The sequence below is a fragment of the Castanea sativa genome, chromosome 5 (genome assembly GCF_040712315.1).
Source record: "Castanea sativa cultivar Marrone di Chiusa Pesio chromosome 5, ASM4071231v1".
Lineage (NCBI taxonomy): Eukaryota > Viridiplantae > Streptophyta > Magnoliopsida > Fagales > Fagaceae > Castanea > Castanea sativa.
The window spans coordinates 55405246-55422989 of NC_134017.1; positions in this window are offsets into that span (position 1 = coordinate 55405246).

The window sequence follows — 17744 nt, forward strand, 5'->3', positions numbered from 1 at the left end:
TTCATGGGCTAGGGACCTCTTTAATTTTATGGTTGATTCCCTTTTATACTCCTTCCATCAATAAGTACCATTGATAATTATTGTTGAAGTGTTTGTTTACCAAATAAGATGTTCCTTTATTTATTACTATAATAATTATTATTAAATATAATAATTCTATGCGGGACACATGACATCTTCTAATAGAGATAATTTAACAACTCGTTGTATATAATTTAGGGCAAATTTGGATTTTGACCTTTAAAATGTGCTATGGAACCAATTCTTTCAAATTTAATTTTAGGAAGATTATTCTCACACACTCAGTGTACATGCAATATTCATAATTTTAGACATGACATTTATATATATATATTTTTTTTTTTGAGAGAGAGAGAGAGAGAGTTTATCATGAATTTTGCTACATTCAAGAATTTTGGAGATCGATTCATTTCACAATCTAAAGGTGCCAATTAACAAGCACTCTCAAATAACTAATCGTATACATTTCCTTTCCCTTCCATGTAGAAAAAAAATTTCCCACCTCAAACAACATGTCTACACAACAAACTGTAAGAGAGGAAAGTAAATAATACAGGAAGAAGAAACATAACCGGACTCTTTGGTACACTCTCAAACTTCTCAGTCGATGCTTCCTCAACAATGGTCTCTAGCTTGGGACAGCAAGAATATCTTTGGTGTGATATGAGAGGGGCTGGTGCAACTTCAATGTAGTTTTGCATGTATCTCAATTCCTTCGCCATGTCTATGCTTCCAGAGAAAAAAAATGGGGTCTCTCCACAAAGCCTCAGCAATGTGAGAGACAGACAAACGATTAGCTTTGGATCGCAACAAAGTGAATGCTATTTAGCCTATTAGGCTTCAAGAGATGGATTCTTTGGTTAGCAAAAAAGGGAAGGGTTAGCTGTGCCTTATATAGGTGAACAATTGAGGCAAAGGGCACAAAATATAGGCGTAATTGGTTGGCTTGTTAAACAAATTTCTGGTGTATATAAAGCCAAGAAAGCAAAGACTTCAAATGGTCAAGTAATAATGGTAAGATCTTACAGAGAATATAAACAAATATACGTTTCAAAAACGTGGTTATATTAAGAAAATTACGTGGCATAAATGCTGGCCTTAGGTATGGTTACACAGAGTTATAAATATTGCTGGTCTAAAAGCTAGATTTGTGGAAAATTTAAGCATTAGTACCGGGGATAGCAAGGCCATATATAGCAGGAGTTTAACCGGTCACAATGGAAATTGACTTGTTCTCAAATATTGGTTGTGGGAAAAAAATATAGAATATTCTGGAAATATAATAAATATATAATCTCTTCTCTCACATGAATAGTGGCAATGGTACTTATTTTTGTGTAACACACCTAAAGTTGATCCAGCAAAGGGTAGTTTATTGTGCCAAACTTGTTGGGTTCAGTTCTACAGGCTAATCCTTGAAGGGGATGATGCTCTTTCTCAACTTTTTTTATACATTATCAAGTTGGCAGATTGTAATACAATATTACTTCACATGAGACTACAACTAATATTACTTTTATTATGCGCCAATGCTACTTCAGAATCGATTGTTATGAAAAAAAAATTGTGAATTTGTTGTGTTTGTACATAGGGAACTCAATTTTGCCTGCATAATTTGGCCATTTGCCCTCCTTTGTAGTGAGTCTAGGACCATTTCTCTTTTGGGTTGGGTTGGGTTGTGTAATAGAGTTGGGTGAGGTCCCTTCCCTTTTTAAGAATGAAATGATTTATCCAGAAAAGAAAAGGTCCTCAAACCTCAAAGGACCCCAATTCATTTTATATAGCCTATTGGTCTGTCTTCATATGAGAGACAACAGGATTAGGCTTCACTTTACAAAGAATTGAAAATGGGCCAAGTGGGACTCGCAAGCAAATTGGATTTCACTAGAATAAGATCATTTGACCCAAAAAATAAAAATGCCAATGCCATTCCAACTTTGAGGCCCATTCCTTCTTTCAATAAATCTGATCCCTCTATTTCCAATCAATAACCTTGCACAAGACCTTCATAACAGTACTTAGTGAATTAAGATGCAGTATTTTCTATCCATTTTCTTATTTGAACATAACACGTATCCAATCTCTTTACAACTTTTACCACTTGAGCTGTTAATGATGGCCATTGTAACCAAAGCTTCCATGCCATCCATTTCATTACCCCATTTTCACCCTCTTGAATTTTTTAAGTTTTTTTTCATAAAAATCATGATCCCGAAAAATTGCATTTTTAGGGTTTAAATTGATGCAATCAAATGTCTATGATTTAATTTGGTCATATGTATATGATGTAGGTTTTTTTTTTTTTTTCAATCCCCCCTCCTTTATTCTTTCAAATTTGCCGCACTATATATCACTCTCAAAATCCATTACACTATGACAATAGTAGTGTACCATATCCAAATAGGAAAATAATCATCTTCATTTGAATTGATCAATTTCATGACTCATATTAAATTTTACAAATATAAAGGTGTATAGATTGCCATGTCATATAAACTTTTAAATGGATCATAATCTACACAATGTTATTCAGCCTAACCGTAAAATAAATGAAATGAAGATAACTTAAAATCGAGAAGATATTGTTCCATTGGGATGTCCAGAAGTGGTTCAATTGATGTCCTTGAATTAACTTCATATAAGGTTAAGGTATATTGACCAACATCTAGCTAAGGGGGCAATTATAACTAAATTCCTCCTAGCCCATTGATAATTGTCCTTAACAATTTGTCATTTGGGAAGATTAAAAAAAAGAGTTAGCCTAAGAGGCTATGATGTTACATTCTAACTCTCAATGTCTATTACCTAATGGTAACAATGATGTCCTTCAATTACCTCAATGTGAGGTCAATTTATATGCTTCAAGCAAAGGGGACCGTTATCTCTAGATTGGTTCTTATATAGGTAAGAAAGAACTTGAGAATTATTCGTTGAAAGAAAAAGAAAAATGTTGGAAATAAAGGTATCAAGGTACACCATGTGATGAATGGCCTGTGCCCAATTTGTCATTACAGGACCTGCCTAAGGAAACACAAGTAGAACTGTAGAAGAGAGAGATAAGCTAGCCTAAGAGGCTATGATATGCATTCAATATTCAAGACAAATTCCAGTCGTACTGTGTACTTCTAAACAGCACTGCTAGGGACATGTCTCACATGGGATATTCGTAGAGACAAATTTCATTACATGTTCCATACTCGAAAGCGTGCACGGTTTGTTCTATAGTAACTAGAAGGCATCTTGCATCTGCATCTAATTAACTTAGGTTGCTAGGATTACTACTCTTAACAAGGAGAGAGAAAATTGTGTTTCTACTACATGCTGCATTACATTTAAGGAGCGTTTGATTCATCGTGGTGTTATATTGCACAGTAATATTACATTATTCCAAGAAAAGTAACAAATGAAAATTACAAAAATATGTAACTAGAACTTATCTTGCAGAATGAGAGAGAGAGGATTATGAATAGTCAATAAGATATGCATCTAATTAGTATAAACCAAAGATATATACAAAATTTGGGGTGGAAGTGGAACTCATTGTCTATTACATTCACTTGGTTAATGGATTGAGGAGAGGTTAGGTTCAACAATAGTACTTTTGTGTTTTGATTAACTAGAGTTTCTACTATATGAGAGATTGGAAAAAGATAAGAGTGGCACTGGAAGAACACGAGTGAAAGAGAGTAAAATGCTTATGTAGGCACTTATGTATTTTTTCGATTTCATTAACATTATCATGAGTTTGAAAATTTTGGTAAGGATGAAATTGTAGACTTGAAAATAGGGTCAAAGTGTAGATTTCAACAAACCTCGGGAGGTTTTTATAATTTTCTCAAAATTTTTTTTTTTAATAAAGGGACTTATTTTTTATTATTATTATTCACTTATTTATTTTTTTGAGAATCCACTTGTTTCCTAATTACATTGCTATCAAGTGTGTATAAAACTATAAATAACAACTAGATGCTGAGAAATGCTTGAAATGGCCCTTTAAGTTGCATTTTTAGTGGTGTTTCTTACCATGGTGAAGTCCAACTGATGAAGGAACTGCAAACAGATCAGAAAATATGAAATATGCTTGAAATTATTGTGGAACTAGCACAACTAGATAGCTTAGCAATGGCCGCACCCAAAACAACAAAATCTATTCTTGAGTCTTGACAACAATAAGGGGATGCACAACTTTGGTTCTTTCTCGTTTTACTGAGTGTGCTTTTAATTTAAAATTTTGCAAAAAACTTTTTTTGACCTTACTAAATATAACCAAGATTTTAACTTTTTAATCTAGAAAAACATTTTCTGGCTTAATAATAGGTATATAACAAAACGAATTAACGGCCGCTAATTAGGGTCCATGCATATATTATCACTAGCCATTTCCCTTCTGATCAGTTTACTATACAGAACTTTTGTCCTTTATAAGGGCTACCCAAAAAAAAAAAAACACTTGCTAAGGGCCTAACCCTATGCAAATCGTGTAAAGGACCACCCAATGGACCAGCGGTAAATCCAGGAATTTGGCCTATTGCGTAGCTTGCACAAATACTTTTTTTTTTCTTTTAATAATTAAATAGCTAACTTGTATAGTATGTTAGGTTTTACTAACGTGTGATCTTAGGATATACATTAGTAGATCATTTGAGAACTTTTATGAAGAAAAAAAAATTACTAAATTTTTTGACTGTTTTTTCAGTTCTCCATAAAATGTTTCAAAAAATGGATGATTAACCGAACCCTAATATGTTTATAGATGCTTATGTTGTAATGAACTAGTCCTGTCTTCTATCGGCTAAACTTATGGAGTAGATGTTCTGAAAGAGTATCAAACCATGATTTCTAGTAAGAGCCCAAACATTTTATTATATTTAGAGTACTCTTCATTTCATATTCTCATGCTACATCGATATAGAATCTGGATTTAGTCGACATTTTTCAATATTTTTTTTTGGGAAGGGAAACTTGGTGCCTCAAAATTTACTTAATTATTTAAATGATTATCTAAATGCATTTTAGTACGTAACTTATTTAACAAGTTATGTTATGTGCCTTTTTTTTTTATTGCCAATTATATGGCTTGTTAACATAATTTAATAAGATATAAAATTTAATGCATGAACGATTCTGTGAATAATTAGATAGTTGGATAAAGGAAATTCCTCCGAATCAACTTTAAAGAAACCTTTTCATTCTATGATTAAAGGCACAATAGAGCAAATAACAATTTACAAAATTCCCATTTATATTAATTAAGCATGGTACAAGCACTTCAAGTCTTCAACTAGCATAAGTTAAAAAAAAGTTCCTAAATTTAATTCTTATATTTATATATATATAGAGAGAGAGAGAGAGAGAGAGAGAGAGAGAGAGAGAGAGAGAGAGAGAACCATGTAGAATGTCCTACATAAACTCTTGCGAGTTAAATAGAGTTTAATTAGAGTAATTTCCTAGTTAAGCACAGTACTGGCAGTTGTGACAGTACCCCGACAAGGGCTTCTGCACTTCCAAGAAACACATGGACGACTGAGCAGATAAGAACGTTGGTGGTGATGACGATGACGATGACGATGAAGATGAAGATGAAAATGAAGATGAAGCCAGCTTACATGTCTCCACACAATATTGGTTTTCATTATCATCATCATCTTCTTCTTCTTCTTCACAAATAGTTCCCAAGGTTACTGATATTTGAAGCCTGGAAACTGCCACAGAGCGAGGTGGTGCAACAGCTGAGAAGGGAGTCAGTAGTGAAGTCTTAGGAGGAGAGAGAACTGGGAGAGATAGCTTAGCCATTAGGGTGCCAGCCATTTTTGTTTTGCTATTTTTGGTTTGGATATCTGCCACCGACAAACTTAGCTTTGAATTCATTGAATTACAGTGAGGGGGTTTGCCAATTTTGCATGCTGGGTTTGGTTTATATACAAGTTGTATTAGCTAAATATCCCTAAGTTTTCAGATAATGACAGAAATGCCATTTGATAGATAGATTTCGATTTTAGAACCCAATTAGGTATTTTATCAACAAAAAAAGAAGAAGAAAGAGTTCCAAAATCATAGAAACAAATACGAATTACTTGAACCCAGGAGGTTGGCTGAGTTGGTAGAGCTCTCAGTCTCAAAGCGCTCTGGGTGCCCTAGTTCGAGTCTTGCTACCTGCACTTTGAAAAGAATTTCCTGGGCCAGTGCTTTACCCCTTCGTAGGGCTCTCCCGGCACGAACAGTGATTAGTCTCTGGTTGAAAGCCTTGAGGATACACTGTGGGCAACCAAAAAAAAAAAAAATACGAATTACTTGTCAAGAGTTTTGTAACTCAATTTGTAACTTTTAATACAAATTTTTTAAAAAAACATATGGTTCAATTCCTCCCACCTTCATTCAGGTTATTTGAAATAATAAATATACTTTTTTTTTATTTTATAATTTAGATGAATGTTATCATTTTTAAGAAAAATCTTCTATTTTTCTTTCTCAAGAAACTTCAAAGTTGCCACAATTTGATCTCATTAGTTAAGTATGCTATAATTTATGTTTGTAAGTGCTTCCCTCGTAATCTTTGATCTTGTTTGATCAAGTATTAGTTAAGTTTGATACAATATTTAGTTGTTAGTTCATGTATATCTGAATTTATATTTTCTTTCAGTCAGTTTGATGTTAGACTATTGACTTAGGCCATGTCCTACTGTAGTTACTTTAAACTTGTTTACTTCAAATCGATGCACTTCGAGTTAGTCTATATATTTAAGAAAAGAGTTCAAATCAGTTTACTTCGAATTAGTGGCATTGCAAATAACTTAGACTTAGAAATTGGACTAAGTCTCTTAGGAATTGTTGTCACTTTAGTTTCTTGTCTTCCATTGTCAACTTGCATTTCACCAAAAAAAAAAAAAAAAAAAAACCTCTTAATTGAGACATTTTTGAAGCTTAGATTTTACTTCGACTTGGGTTTTCACTTTTCACCTCAAGTTTCACTTCTAGCAACTTGTAAACATAAATAAAAGACCAAACTTATTATAAAATTGGTTTCTATAAAAACATGAAGCTTTTATGATTACCAAATTTTAATAAATCATACCTTTTCACAACTCTATAGGATCAATTGTATTTTTATTATGTTCAAAATTTGAACAATCAACACTTAAAATATCAGATATTTTCACATCATTACTGAAATAATAATAATAATAATAATAATAATAATAATAAGCATGTGATCATGTGATACGCACGAGTTTTAAGGTTAGGTGTAATAGAAATTTGATCATCTTTAATAGTGGAAACATTTGGTGCACAATCTTAATGTTTAAGAGTATGTCTGTATGGGGTTTTAGCTATGTTTGTAAAAAGGTTACTTGTGATGCTATTAATTAGCTGAGTTTGCAATTGAGGCCTTGAGAGGACCTGATGATTGGGTATGGTTAGAAGAGAGCCTCCTAATACTTAAAGGTGCAGTCTATTTTGATGAGGGGAGTCCAACCAAACCATGGACCCAACCCACCCATCCAAACGGTTGGGTCCATGATTGATGATTGGGTATGGTTAGAAGACTACCAACCTTACGTTGATGATGTTTGGTGACGGGTCTCCACCCTCCAAAACCTTATTCCAGTATTCCAGTGGGTCTTCGCATAAAAATTCGATTTTTTAACCAACCCGACTAATCTCCACATTAAAATATCGTTGTATTTTGCCGATACCTACTGTTCTTCAGGAAAATTTGATGATATCCAATGAGATCTTGTCAAGATCCAATGATATCTTGCAGAGATCTTGTCAGATTCAACAGAATTTTAACTAGATTTGGCGAGTTTCAGCCACATCTCTCTTCCTTGACTCCGATTGCTACACGAGGAGATCTTACTTGCTCAAACTGACTCCTCTTCCCGGTCGATGGCAAGTCCGAATCTTAGGGACCCAAAGTGATCGGGTCAAGTCCAAGTTGGGCACAAACCCAACCCAAATTTACCTTTGGACAACCATGATTTTGATGTACCTGATATTTAGTTATTTCCTAATTATTATTATTATTATTTGCTATTTAACTAAAAAAATAGAGGGACATTGTAATTCACCTCGCCTCCTTCATTGTCTACTTATCCAAAAGAAAAAAGAGTCATTGCAATTGATCATCGTGGGGAAAAAAATTATCCTAAAACATTATTTTATATATAGGTGCAAATCTATTATTTAGAAAGTGTAAACTTTTTTACTAGAAATTCTAAGGTGACTTATGTTTATTTAAATAACGTTACAATGTTATCATTTTTTTTTATTGATATAGTAGACGGGTAGAATGAATTTAAACTCATAGTGTTCACTTCATGATAATTGCTCTTATTATCAGACTAAGACATCAGTTGATTTTTGGTGTAGGTGAGATTTGAATCCTAAATCTCTCATTTAATAATACAATTAATTAGTGTTTTATTGTTTTTTTAGAGTGAACTTATTAGGGTTTTGCTTTGATGTGAGCACTTATTATGGATTGAGTTATGCTAATGAGTGCTCTTAGGATATTTGTTAACAATTTATTTTAGGAAAGTTTTGACACCACTTTTATAGGAAATGAAAAAAACTATCAAAACATTAATTGTTTTTTTTTTCTCATAAAAATTTTCTTTAGATAAATTATTAACCAATGCCTTAAGGATATTTGTTAGCATTTTTCTTATATAAATTGAGCACTTAAAATATTCCTTATATAAATTGAGCACTTAAAATAGGAGAAGGGGTCAAGCTAAAGGATTTGGAATTTTCTTTTTTTAACGAAGGGAGGATTTGGCAATGTTGAAACCGCGTTGGCAACATAAAGGAAAGGGGCAGGACTCGCTTTAGAACTTAAATGCAGATTTTGGAGCTTACTTTGCTCTTTTCTTTTGGGTCTCTTTCCAATATAGAATCTCGTCAATTTCTGGAGGGCGGCATCACTCACTCACTCACTCACTCACCTTGACTTGACAGAGTGTTAACCCCTTTTTGCATAATATTTAACATATATCATATATGGCACCCTCAAGCAGATAATAAACCCATTCATCAGTTACCAAATTCTTGAAGCTACAATTGAACTTTTCGCATTAATCATTTGCCCTAGTTCACACGAAACATGTGATGGGTATGTGCAATAAAGACTAAAGTGAAGCACGTACTGACCTGCAAAAGGGTTTTGGTGGGCACTACTAGGCAGTCATGCTATAAGGACGGGCCAAGGGGAAGACTGCCGATATGGGTCCCCCTGGACAAGCGTCTAAAACATATTCATTAAAGTTGAATTTTACAACGAAGTCGATTGAACTTTTGTACAAAGTAAGTCATTTTTTAATATTTATTTATTGGTTTTTATTATTTCTCAATGCAACGGATCCATTTGAAGCCTCCTTAATGAATGTATAAAGACACCCATTAATATATCTCTTTATTATTTAATGATAGTGTCGGTAATATGATAAGAGGGTTTGGAACATGGTTTGTGATGAGTGATGACGATGGTAACAGAATATGCACAGGAAATATGCCACAACGGTTACAAATTTGTTGGATATAATGTCTCTATGTATCCCCAACCCCAAGTCCACAATTCTAACGCTAGAATCAATTTTATTAAATAGAAAATGTAAGTATATACTTTTAACAGCTAGCTAGCTAGCATTTTCATTATATAAACTTAAAAAAAGTGAAAAATAATTAACGTGGGGTTCTACTCAAACTATTTAGTATTTCATAGCAAACATAGAGTAGCATTCTCATCAAACATATCAAAAAATATAGTATTTAGCATCTCAAAATACTACTTTATCTATTTTAATACTCTACTTTATAATACACTCAACATCAAATTTTTTTTTTTTTTTACCACTTCATTAAAATATTATTTATAATTCCTTTTTTTTTTATCCAATAAGAGAGAGAGAGAGAGGCACGGCACAAGAGATCGAGAGTGAGAGAGAGAAAAAGAAAAAAATTAATAAAAAACTTTAGCAGCTTGCTACAGTAGGATGCCAAATATGACACTCTACTATAGCAAAGATATCAAAAAATTTAAGAATAGCATGCTTGATGTGGATGATATTTTCAAGGGATGAGAGCTAAAATTAAGATTTCACATTTTTCAGATCTTTCACGTGAATGCTCTTAGAATTTTGCAAAAAGATTTGCAGCCATGGAGATAAGGCTTGCAGGAAGGGCAGTGTTTGCAGCAGTGGAGCAGCTAGCTATAGTGCTATACTGTGGCAACAAAAACCTAGCTATATTAGTAATTGTCATGTGCCTCTATTTTAAAATCATTTTAAATAGTTGTTTGTTTTTTATGAGAAATTGAATAAATAGATAAGAGTGGGATAAATTGATGAAATTGTTAGTTAGGTTAGTATTTCAATAAATTATATCTAATTGCAGTGAATAAAGATAGATTTACTGTTGAATTTGAATGTTTTGTTTATCATGTAAAGGCATTAATTTGTTATATGATTTCATCTTTAAATAAGAAAAAAAAATCTGAATTTTTTTATTATTGAGTAAAGATTCACTTTAGAGTTCAGTTTGTCCTGAAGAAAACCATAGTGAGAGATGCAAGAGATGTTCTCTATACTATTGTATACTCGTCTTGCTCAAGTTGAGAGGTAGTTGAGGTCTTGACCAATTTGAAGATTGACACAACCAAGATTGCGATCAAGCTAAAGATTGGTGTAAACCATTTGAATTAATTTTCGTCTCATAATTATCAATTTATCATTTTTTTTCTCAAATTTATTTTTTCATATATATATATATATATATATATATATATATATATATATATGGTTTGGAATTTGGTGTTAAGTAGGTCATGACAACGTAATTTTATTTATATAAAAAAAATTAGAGTAGTCTTTGGTTTAGAAACAAGAAAAATTATTGTGAAATTTATTATACCTTAATATATGATTAACTTTGAAATGCATTAAGACAATTATTATATCTTTTCTTTTTACACACGCATATATATATTTTGTAACACTATATAGATTCATACAAGTTTTAATTCTATGTACTTGTATTAATTTATTCTTGAATCTTGGTATAGTTCTCATTGTTAGAAATGGTGAAAATTTTATGTTGATGCCATTATACTATAAAGATAAAATTCTAGTTTTGTCCCTACTTAGAGATCAGTTGCTATGGCACTGTTAAATTGTTAATATAATGAGAAAGTCTAGAGATACAACAAAATCTCACAATAGTTTTACAACATCTTTATTCTGAATTATGGTAAATCTTGATACAATCTTATTCTATTTTGACATACAATAGATTAACACCTAAGCTTGTTATGAAAAATGTTATAATCGTTTTGTTTTGTTCTGGCGGTAGAAGAACTCTAATGTAATTATATTGTGTAAAATTGTGATACACTTTTTTTTTTCTTTTCTGGGATGTTCATTTGTTATTTTGTTTATATATAGGTTTGTGTGTTTGTATTACCTAATTTACCTTCTTTAAATATGTATTCCAATAAATATACAAGGATATACCTCTTTTATACATATATACATAATGACATATTATTTAGTACAATATCCTTATTTTTCCACTATCTTATTCTCTATCAGGTATCATATTCTCTATTTTTAATCATTACAAAAAATTTTAAGAAGGGAAGGTACTAAAGTATATATGCTAAAAGTCTAATTTCATTCTCTCTCTCTCTCTCTCTCTCTCTCTCTCTCTCTCTCTCTCTCTCTCTCTCTCATAATTCACATGATAACTCCATCAAGCACAAGACACATGTGATAGGTATTTGTTTTTTTAATTTAAATTTCCATTTATAGTTATCATCTTTCACTTACCCTCATATTTCTTCCACACCGCAACAATGTCGTAACAGAGCAAAAGTTGAAGTGGTAGGCCACCATGGGATCAATAAAAAAAAAGGTCGTCTTTGTTGCTACTCTCGTCGTCACTACTGTTATCTACAGTCTATATCATCAAGTGCCTTTCTCTGAACACAACATCATCATCATTATCGTGGTAGGCTAGCTAGCCTGTTTCAAACTTTCAAGGCATGTGTCGTATGCATGCAATATTATAGTTCACAAACATAAACCCCAAAACTCTTATTAGAAACTTGAATTAGGATAAGCCAAGTTGCACCCATATACAATCAAAGCTAGGTCTCGAAGAGAGGAAGTTCTATTCTTATATGAAGGCTTGACAGTTGTCAATCAGGTTGTGGTGCTTAAAATTGGTGTGTCATGATGATGTAAGTTGGAAAATGATAAAAGTATTTGCCAAATTTATTTCTAAAGTCTACAAACTATATAAAATAGCAATTAGTATAGATTGAAAAATCAAATAAAACGGCTGATCTTACGACTCATCCCGAAAGCCTTCGAATATGTGCAATGAACCATCAAATATACTCTTATATTCACCCATTGACAACATGCATAATGGTTTAATTTACACATCATCTATGCAACGTTGCCGGTAACATGCATTTTATTAATCATCCATGTTGCGTCCCATTCTATATTCAAACACATTTGTCGGCTAGAAAGCACAAACACAAACATGGACACGAGTACGGATACAACATGGCGACGTGAGTAACTTTTGAAAAATTATAACAAGATACAGCGGTTATAACACTGGTATGACATGATTATGATACCAGCACAACACAAGTATGGTATCTCAAATGAAGTTTCTGTATTTCCTAGTTTGCCAGTGTAATAGTGTATCCATCCTCATCCTGAGCAGTGTACAATTTGTTTCTAGTTTCTACTCCGGTCAGCTTCAAATTGTCATCGTCAAAATTCCGTCGACAGCTGCCCCATGTGAGAAAATAAAGTGGAAATAACAAAGAAAGCCCCAAAAGGTCCAATTTAGATGAAAAGTGTTACATATTTTGAGGTTAAGAACCGAGGATGGACCATAAAATTTAGTCGAAAAGTATGACTATACATGCCCTGGATAAGAGGCTAAGTTGTTGAAGAAAAAAGGGAGAAATGAGTGTGTTTCAACCAAGACAAAACTCAAATGCGGACGAACATGATGGGGATGATGAGTGTGACCGTAATGGGACATCCATACACATTGTTGAGTCGTCTACATCATCCTACTCTAACATCATATATTAGTTTGTATATGCATGTGATCTGTAGGACCTTTGACAAGTTGGTCCAAATTTTGTATGAGCACAGTTTTTGAACTGCGATTATCCTATTAGGAGTTTTTCTGGTCTTCTTATTTTTTTTTTAAAATTTTTTCTGTAGTATAATGATTGATATACATAGCAGTTAGCTAAATATGCATATTATGTCATAGGTTATATATACATATGTAGTTTTTGAAACCCAAAAAAGAAAAAAAGGGAGGGAAGAAAACTCTCTTTTATCGTACAAAATAAAAATAATCTGAAAAATATCCGTAACTCTACAAAATTTTTAACTAGCTGATGAGAATTGGATTGCTGCATTAGAAGCAACTTATATAGAAGATAAGGATTGTGAGATGTATGATGTTGTTGATAATTTTCCAAACTCAAATTTTTCGGGTGATACAATTGACTCTTCTCCTAGTTCTATTACAGGCAGAAAAAATTTGAGAACATGAAAACGTTTAAGAGTTTGGACTTTGGAGTGTTTGCTCAAAACACATCTAGAAGGTGCACTTTATCTGCATATTATTAAAAATCGTCTTCCATCCACTCAAATTGGTATTGACAAAGATGATTTGGTGACTACAAAAAGAGAGACATGGAGGTGAATAAAAAAATTAAAAATAAAAAAGCTCTAATTTCCACTATTGAGGTTGCTCTTCAATCTTACTACTCTCCATGAAAATTCTTAGCCTAAGTTGTCCTCTAAAAATATTACCTTAGATTTGTATAAAAATACCTCAACTTGACTAAGCTGTAATACTCTTATTGGCCTTGTAATTTTTTATTTGTGATAATTAACTGTGTTATTATAAACGATAACAAAATTTTAAAAAGAAAACTTAGTTTCATATTTTACAATTTATATTAAGTATAATAAATACTTTAAAATTACAAAACATGAATCTATAGATAATTAGTAAATAAAATTTTATTAATATGAAATTTGGAGCATCTATTAAGAATGAAAGAATGTGTAGTCCAACATTAAGATTTTTAAATTTAATCTAGTAAAAAGTTATTTAATAGTGTTGTGTGGGGCAAAAGGATCCTGGTGGGAATGTGGGCCTTTTGGGCCTTGTTAAAGAAGGCCGACCTGACCCTGGGGTTAGAGATTGTTGGTGCTATGGGTCGGCCTATACGCAGAGGATCCTAGGATCCAGCCGAGGATGGTTTTCCCCTCGGACTGACATCAAAGAACCTGAGACTTCATGGTAAAGATTAGGGAATGATACGGTCAAGACCAACGGTTAAAGGGAGAGAACCCTTGAATGTCCTAGAAGCGCCGATGTTGGAAGAATATCAAAGGTAAAGGCTGCTACCTCCACATTAAAGACCTACCACCCCGCCGCATTAATGAGGAAGTGACACTTAAACGGTGGAAGGGAAACTTCTAAGTATCTTGTTCAAAGGCACTAAGAAAAGAAATATCTAGGCTAAGGGAGGAATTGGGGGCAACACGTGGATAAAGTATTAAAAAGAGGAGTATTTAAGGAGGGACTGGAACGAAAGCAGGACGGAACTTTTTGTGTAACCTAAAAAGAACAAGGAAAAAGAGAGAGATATAATATAAGAACGGCTTTCGCTTACGTCAGGAAGGCCTATTTACATTACTCCTTTTTGTCTCTAAGTACTTGGAATCTTTAGTTTGTCATTTCATCTCATACACTTCTAACACAGGGTTTCAAGCCCACACTCTACAAATTCTTATTGTTTAAGGCTCGTGGGCATGAGCCCATGTAACTATTCTTGGGTCAGTGCAATTGTGCACTTACAAGTGGCGTAGTCGTGGGGAATCTAGTCTAGAAGTAGTAGGGATATTATGGCAGGCTTAGGCTCTCATCACGGGAGTCACAAGGATCACGACACGAAGATCATTTCGAACGTCTTGAACAACGTAGGGATCGTGAGGAAGCGTCCATACGAGAACATCCAGGGGCTAGCCATACTCGTAAGGAGGGGGTAGCACTACCCACGATGAGGGCTCTAAATCCATGCGAAGGAAATCAACCGTTTGAAGAGGAAGTTACGCCGTGCTAAAGCGTAAGGTTTCCCCGTCCTCATCTAGTTCTTCCTCGAGAGAAGGATGGGGGACATGGCTACGGTTCAAGGTCATATTCCCACCCCGTGCAACATCCTCTGCGAGTGAGGAGAACGACCGGCTAATCCGCGGACGTAGAAGGCTTCGTCCTAGGGGTTTAGGCAACGATACCATGAGTAGGGCGTTGCACCAACTCTCTAAATCTCCGTTTTCACGTAGGATTGAGAGGAGGCTCCCCCGGGGAGGTTCACCCCGGCCCACGTTTACCATCATAATGGCCGGACGTCGGTGGAGCACGTGAGTCACTTCAACCAAAGGATGGCGGTGCACTCTCATAACGAGACTTTGATGTGTAAAGTCTTCCCCTCCCGGCTTGGGACTGTGGCTATGAGATGGTTCAACGGTCTCAAGTCGGGGTACGTAGGCTCGTTTGGGGAACTAACTAGGGCGTTTGCTTCTCGGTTCATTACTTGTAGCGAGTCCTCGGCCCTTTGGACTCATTGCTATCCATGGTCATGAAGGAAGGGGAGACAACGAAAGCATACTCAGAACGGATATTGGGAGATGTTTAATGAAATAGACGGCGACTTTGATGAGGTGGCGCTAAATACCTTTAAGGTAGGCCTCCCTAGCGATCACGACCTAAGAAAGTCTTTGACGAAAAAGCCCGTCCGCGGCGTACGTCGTCTTATGGATCGTATTGATGAATATAAAAGGGTAGAGGAAGACCATGAACGGGGAAAAGGAAAGGAGAAGGTTATCCCGCAGGGAGAGAAGGGATTTCGATCGGACGGATATCACAACAACAAGCCGAGAGGGATTACTTCGGACAATCCGGACTCGGCACACCCGAGGCAAATAAATGCGTGTTGAGAACCGGTGCATCAGGTTATTAGAAAAAAAGTTCGTAAAGAGCCCTTCTTCGAGATGGCCGGCAAAATGGCGAGTGACCTGCGAGAAGAAATCAAAACCTTTTACGTCGGTACCATCGGGATGTGGGCCACACTGCGGAGCGTCGAACTCTGTGGAACCATCTAGAGCGGCTCGTCGGTGAGGGAAGTTAAAGCGGCACTTGTGTCGGCCGCCTGGGCAAGTCGGTCAAGTTGGTTCAAACAACCGGCGGAATAGTTCATCTCGGCCAGGCATTGGGGACGATTAATGTTATCTTCGCTACACTGGTAGGACGGGCTCGGAGTCCTACTAGGGTTATGGCGGTTTCCCATTCGCGGCCGAGGATGTGGTAGTGAGGCCGAAGAGATTAAAGAGCACTTTACCGTCTTGGGTTTCTCCGAGGAGGATAAAGTAGGGACTATCCTGCCCCCATGACGATGCTCTTGTGGTTACCCTCAGATAGGTAATTATGACGTGAAGAGGGTAATGATAGATCAAGCGGCGGTGCAGATATCATGTACCCCGATCTATTTAAGGGTTAAGGTTGGAGTTGGAAGATTTAACTCCTTATGACTCACCTCTTATTAGCTTTGAAGGGAGAGCCGTTGTGCCAAAGGACGGATCCGTTTACCCGTTTAATCCGGCACGAAACGGTTGAAGTAGATTTCATTGTGGTTGACGCGTGCTCTCCATACAGCCATCCTCGCCGCCATGGCTGCACGCCTGGGAGCCGTTTCCTCTACCTTGCACGTTAAGGTTAAATTCCCTCAGGGGAACATGTTGAGGAAATCCTCGCGATGCAGTGGCCGAGCAATGCATCTCACATTGCAGTACTTCGTCGGTGAAGTCGAGTTATCAACCTTGCCCATCCGGGAGTCATAGCAATTAACGGCTACGGAGGCACTTGGAGCGATGTGAAGATGAGGCGTTGCGAGGAGTTAGAGAAGTTTGTAATAACCGACGATCCGAGAGAGGTTCTTTCAAGTTGGCATACGATTGCCACACCAAGAGAAGATGGAGTTGTTGAAATTTCCGAAGGATAATCTAGATGTCTTTGCATGGGACCCCTATGAGGCTCAGGGTGTGGATCCGAACTTTATTTGTCATCATCTAAACGTCAATCCGGCCATTGTTCCGAGGAGGCAGCCACCTCGGCGATCTTCCGAGAACATTCGAGTTTGTGAAGGAAGAGGTTCTTAAACTCAAAAGGGCGGGGCTATCAAAGAAGTTTTCTACCCTGAATGGTTGGCTCACTGTTGTCGTTAAGAAGAACGGCAAGTGGAGAGTATGTGTAGACTTTACGTCGAACAAGGCTGTCCTAAAGATTCATTCCCAATGCCACGGATTGATCAGGCGGTAGATGCTTTGCCTCGGACATCCTCGGATGAGTTTCTGGACGTCTTTCGGGGTTACCACCAAATCCCTTGGCATTAGAGGATCGAGAAAAGACGCTGCTTTCATTACTCCAACGGGGAACTATCATTATAAAGTCATGCCATTTGGGTTAAAAAATGGCTTTGGGGCTACTTATCAAAGAATGATGACCCGAATGTTTGAACGGATCTGGGGAAAACCATAGAAGTATACGTGGATGATATGGTGGTAAAGAGTAAGACGGTACCTTCGCACATGACAGAGATGGCCGACACCTTCCAG